Genomic DNA, 6,834 nt, shown 5'->3' on the forward strand with positions numbered 1-6,834 from the left:
TATCCATCATATCATAGATACATTTTCACAAATGCCTAGGGTGCCTAAATGGTTTTCTTGGCTTCACTGGAGATGGATGGTAATTATAGATTTGCTTTGTTTATGTCACCGTATTCCTATTATGTTAATATGTGTATGCAAATTAGTTAGTAGTTTAAAACCTATACATACTTAAGGTACTATACAAGAAGATATGCCAAAGAAATAATCAATCCTCCCAAGTTTCCTTCATATGCTACATCTATAGCTTTTCTTCTTCCTTCCTAATTACAACCCTTACATAGAATTCGTGCCTCATATCGAATTTACCGAGTATCATAATTCCTCCAGGTGGTAAAGATACCTCGAGACAAGTGCTGGGCATAGAAGCCACAGGGCATAAATCTGCAAAGAAGTAAAAAGCTAACCTTTGCAAGCAATATGGCTTCTCTCTCACTTACCAACTTTACATTTCCCTGTATGGCCCCGGAAGATGACTGGTTAGCCAGAGACAGGTAAGATTCCTTAAGGGAGGAACAACCTAAGACAGGCACAGTCGCAGGGGGGCCATCAGGTGAGAATTAGGGGATCAACAGAGGTGAGGCTCAGAACCTCACCCCCCCTGCTTTGAGAGAAATCTTCTGCATCCGTGGATGTCTTGCTGCCCTTGTCTAGCCTGGATTAATACTTAGTCCATAGGCACACACCTGATCATCTGATCATCTACATTTGCCTTCTTACAGCACTAAACTATGTTTTCTACCTTTATCTTGCATCTACCTACCACTTCAGCATTTTATTAAAAATAAAAATAATAATAATAATAGGAGAAATGTGGGATCAACATATAAATCAAGTACAAAAATCAAACGAATATTCATATTTGACCTGATTGTTTATAGGTCATATTGCATGATCAAAACCAAAAGTTTCTGTGATGACTGCCCTTGTACTGTTCACCATGTAAGAATTTATTCACTATGTAAGAATTCGTTCACCATGTAAGAACTTGTTCGTTATGCTTCAGAAGATTGGAGACTGACGAGAATTAGGCTTGAGATAGATTAATGATTGACCCCCCTATACTGAATTTTATTGTTGTTAACAACCATTTGATCAATAAATATGAGAGATGCCCTCTCAAAAAAAAAAAAAAAAAAAAAGGAGAAAAAAACTACATAAATGCTGTACTCTAATTGATCATTTTACTTCTCACAAGAATTCTGGTCAGCAATTCTGAAACAACTTTATAACTATACTAAGGTTACATAAACCAGTAAATAAAGTTGTATGATTGTTGCCAGATTTCTTACATTCAGGAAACAGGTTACAAATAAGGTGGGGGACTTGCTAGAATGAACTTCATGGGGCTGAATTTTAGAAGAATATATCAGTATAAACTCATTTATCTTTTAATACACGTACAGATAGTAGATAAAGCAATTATTATAAACATATGTGCATGTGGTTTTTAGTGTATATACATATATTTCTTGGCCTTGTCCTCTGAGAGGGCCTAAATGCTGTGACACTCAGTAGCAACATGCGCACCTCACCCAGATAAGGTTTTCTAGGTACAGTTTCCCCAAAAAGGAACCAGGGGCCTCCATAAAAATGGAAATTTCTATGTCTGTAAAATAGGAATGAGTCTGAAGTGTCTTGTGGTTCTAGAAAATAAGAAAAATTTTAAAGGGGAGGGAGGGTTGCAGGCATATTAAAACTATACAAGAGCCAACTCAGCTCCCAATAGATAAAGCTAGAATAATTTTAGCAACAAAAATAGTCAGTCATAACCCAAAGAGTAATGTAAATATCCAAGAGTCTGTGAAAAATAACGAAGGAAAAGTGACATGGTGTCAGGCGACCAGCAAGGAGAGCTCACACCTGCCACCTCCCCTAAGTCTCAGACCCTACCAGGAGAGGTGGAGTCACACTATTTTAGCTACTTTACTCCCCAGAAGGAGCAAGGAAGATTTCTGTAGAAAAGGCAGAAACAAGAAAACTGAGATATTTTGAGTTTAATTCTTAGAGGAACTGCAGGCCCAGCAAGGATCTGGAAAAACATCCTGCCCAGACCTGATGACATCGCCGGGGCTCAAGTCCCACTAACTAAGAGATGGAAATTCCTGCACCTGAGTCCTGCCCAGGTTCTTGGGAACATCTACTTGGCTAAAGCCTGATTTCTATAAAAAGTAGAAATTAATCATGAAAGATGATACAAATGTTACTATGTTACTCCTAACCAACCTCGTCTTCCCCACATTTACTCCTTCCTGTACACTCTGCATTGCAAATAAAGTGGTTTTACTAAATTTCAAATATGTACATAGCCTAGCCATGTGTACACAGTTACATGGTAGAAAATATTTAACAATTGGGTTTCCACAGTTGGAGGGAGGGGATGAGGTGGGAATGTGACTGTGGCTCTTGCCAATCTCTGAGGTGTAAATACCCCCACCATAGCCAATTTCAAGCTACCAATAACATGTTGACCTGTGTTCCATGAAAATTTAAAATACTCTCTCACAAGTCAATATAACTCAGTCCAATGTCACTGCATGAATTTTCTTAAGACTCATAGAGTTATTCTGTTTTATAATCTCCTGGATGTATACACACTTCCTCTCTCTTCAAATGTATACCTTGCCATCTGCCCCTCACACATGAAAGTTAGGCACAGTAAACTATGTAGCTAGTTCCCTGAACATTCCCCAACCCCCCAGTTAGAGGCTTGCAAGAATCCCCTTCTTTCTTCTTTGTTTGCTTCTTCATCATGCTAACCCCCAGGCATCCCTAAGACCGCCATCCTTCCTGCACATGGACAAGGCCTCCTCAGCCTCACCTGCTGTAGCAGGACCAGCAGGACAGCATCAGCGAGTGGGGTGAGGTGGGGGTTCACCTCACGTTCGCTGTGCCTCTACTTAACCTTCATGACACCTGAGGAGAGTCTGGCATCATTACACCTGTTCCACAAATGAGCAAAAACAGGTCAGAGAGGTTACCTAACTTACTCAAATGCATGCAGGTAATAAGAGACAGTACTAGAATTTGAATCCATATCTGTGAGATTCTCAAACCCCTATTCTTCACTTTTCTACTTTTCATCAACGTTTGATGAACGAATGTTAATTTTGCTCTAAAGTCCCTAATCTACACCATCATTATATATCATTACAACATTATATAGGGTATGTGTGAATCTCAGCATCTGATTGAAATAAAACCTCTGAGGCTTTACCCTCTTACCTCAAATGTTGTGAAAGTTCATGTTGATTATGATGAATTTTTACATGACAGCTTTTACAATACGAATGTCAGCATAAGTCAAATAGTATTTCTGTAATGAAAAAAATCTGACCCATTTCTACTTCTCGTTGGGTGTTCAGAAGTTATTTTAGAGAGAATACATGAGATAGGGAATGTTCTACTACCCTCTTTTAAATCTTATAAAGCAATGGAGTAGGTGGGTAGGAAGAATGAGAGCTGATTTCTGGGGACCACATGGGAGTGTGATCATAGAAGTTACAAAACCTATAGTGCCTAAAGAAGCATGTTTTTCATTCCATATCCAGGACACACTAATGGGATACATATTTAGAAGTCAAAGGATTGAGTCAAGTGTCCAAATTTCCCATCATCAGTGCCAGGATTGCATTTCAAGGACTCATATTCTCCTGAGTTTGTGGAGGACTGTCACTCATTGGAGCTTTGAGGCTGAATTTGCTTGCATTCAGATTTTCTTTCATCAGGAGGCATTCTTGATTCCACAAGACTGGGAGGTGAGGAAATTGCCTGGAAAATAAAAGAACCTCAGTTGCCAAGATTAGGATCACTGCCTTCCTCTCCTTCCATACCTTTCTATTTTCATCAAGGTCATTGCCAATAATATTCATTCAGATTCTTAGTGTGCTGAAGTGTTATGTACATAGTCCTCACAACAAACATCAGAAAAGAAAGAAAATGTTCTCGATTTGCAATTAAGTTTTCTAAAATCTGGAAAGAATTCATGATTTTTCTTGAATACATAATTAAAAAGAGACAAATTACAAGAAAATAATTATACTTCATTCTATCTGGATAAAAAGGTATGGTCTTAGATATTAAATACACTGTTTCCTCTTGTATTTTCAGAATTCTTTCCCAGCCTTATTTCATCCTTCATATTCATGCCATCTCAAACTCCAGATTACCACATAAAAGTTCCTTTCCAGTTCTAAGAGTCAGAGGCTCAAATTCTAGAAGGAAGTTGAGACAATGTGAATTGCTACTCATTTAAACAAACTCACCTATTTTGGATTCTATGCATTTCGACACAACCAGATTATGGTAGAGATGTTTATGCACAATTCCAGTACGGTAAAGACCAGCATTAGAGACAACAGGCCCTAAGGGATAAGATGCTTCATATCAAACCCAATATAAACATTCACAGGGAAAAAAATGTCATCAGGAAACCAAATAACATCTCCCTTCCATAAATCAGAGCAAAGCGAGCCATAAATTAGGTTGAAGACACAAATTCATACCCGCACTCCATAACAGACACAATGTCAGTCTATATACATGGGAATACTGTGCCTGGAGAAAATGACATACTGTTTTTCTGTATCAGCTCATGTAAGTAAACACTGGGGGAAGAAGCTGTAGAAGCGAATTCTGAGCCTAACCCTACCATGTACTAATTTGAGTAACAGTGAACTAAGGAGATGAGTAGGAAGCTCAGGAAAACGGACATAAATGACCTCTCCATCATTTCATTAACATACTTCCTTAGAGGCTTGGGAATTTACATTATCCCTGGAAGTGAAAAGACTAGAGATAGTAAACACAATTTTACTAGACTGGTGTCCCTTCTATTATCACTGAGGCACCTATAAGAGGAAAATACAAAATTGCTCTGGAGGGAAAAAAACTGCAAAATCCAGGGAAAAATCAGACCCATATAAATATAGACTTAGATAATTAAAAATATGATAAAGAAAACGAGGACACCAGCTTCCATGAGTAGTCAGCAAACAGAAGGGTTAGGAGGGAGTCAGTAACTACAACTCATAAATCATCATGGAGAAAGTGGACAAGTTTGAAGGAAAATGTTAATTACTAAATGGACCTCAGAAGAGGCACCTAAACACAAACAACAACTAAAATAATTTGGAAAGGTTATTGAAGATCTTCCTTTTGAAAATCACACACTCAAATAAATTCAAAAGTGAAACCAAACTTCAATGAGTCCTTATTTGAAAATCCCAGACCACAGAGAAAATTATAAATCTCTCTTGTTAGTTTTCTTATACTATCTGTGAAATAAATTTTTTTTTAAATTTTCATCTCTCTGGGGTGTTTAGTAGTGGAAGTGATAGTAATTATATTAATAATAATGTAACACAATGTGCACTGTTTTGTTTATCAAATATTTATTTAATCCTTACACTGACCCTGTGAGCTTGGTACTCCACCATCCTCATTTAAAAGATGAAAAAGTTGAAACTCAGAGAGGTTATTTAATTTGCCCTTCATGCCAGAGCTGATAAGTGGCAATCCAAGATTCACATCCAGGCACCATGCATGGTACCTGATATATTATTTTTTTTCTGTACATTTTGGATCATTTGAGATTCTGTATAATTAAGTATAAGTTAAAAAACATACCTTGTTGGAGGTTCCCATGTAGAGGCATAAGTCTGGGGATTCTGAAAAAGGGCAGTGCTCCAATGCCTCACCATTAAATGCTAAATTGTCTGAAAGAAGAATAATCCCAGCTAGTGCGCTTGCAAAAATGAACAGGCAAGGGCAACAATAATTCTAAAAGAAGAATAAGAATTTTTAATTATTACAGGCAGCACATATTTCATCCTTTGGCTACAGTTCATTTAAATAAATACCAATTTAAATAAATACCAAGGTTGTTTCCACACCCACGATATCCCAGATGCTTGGGAAACATCAGTGAGCAAAGATCCCACCCCCATGGAGTTTACATTCCAGCAGCAAAGACAAAGGAAACAATTAACCACATGAATAGGTAAACTGTACAGAATTTTGGAAGTGATTGAGTCCTGTGGGATATTGAGCGGAGTGAGGAGGATCTGGGAATAAATCAGGGAGAGGAGGGGAGGCTTGTGACATTAAACAGAAATGACACAAGGTGGGGAGGTAGGGAAGAGCTGGGGGACTAGCCATGAGGGTGTCTGGGGGAAGTCCTTGCTGTCACACAACTCAGTTCAGAGCCCTGAGGCCAAAGGGTTCTGGGGTGTCCCAAGGAAGCAGGAGACAAAGGCACTGGAGGGCAGGGACCGAGTGACCAGTGTTAGGAAAGGAAGCTGCAGAGTGAGCAGGGGGCCTGGCGGGTCACGGGAAGGACTGTGCTTCTCACTCTGAGGAGAATGTAGAGCCCCTAGAGGACTTTGAGCAAAGGGGCGACACACTATTTATGTCTTAAAGGGAACACTGATGGCTCAATGAGACTAGGTTAGGGAGGCCGGGGTGGAAGCAAGGAGCCCAAATAAGAAAGATGGTGGCAGGTGGGATGAGGGGCTATCAGCACAAAGATGAGAAAAGGTCAGACTCAGAGTTAGCTTGAAAGTAGGGCAAACAAACCTTCCAATGAACTGAATTCAAGTTTATGAAAGAAAGAATCAGGAATAATTCTACAGCTTTGGCCTGAGAATCTGTAAGGATGGAATTCCAATCAGCTGCTATGAGGAAGACAGTGGATGCATTAGGCAGAAAGGCAGACATGAGTAGGGTAGAGGGAGAATAAGGCAGTGGAACCCACTAAAAGGGATTCAAAGAGTTAACCAGAGAAAGCCAGAAAGCCAGAGGGGCTCACAGAGTTAATCAGCTAAAGTTTCAAGG

This window comes from Manis javanica, unplaced genomic scaffold (assembly GCF_040802235.1).
Source record: "Manis javanica isolate MJ-LG unplaced genomic scaffold, MJ_LKY HiC_scaffold_25, whole genome shotgun sequence".
NCBI lineage: Eukaryota > Metazoa > Chordata > Mammalia > Pholidota > Manidae > Manis > Manis javanica.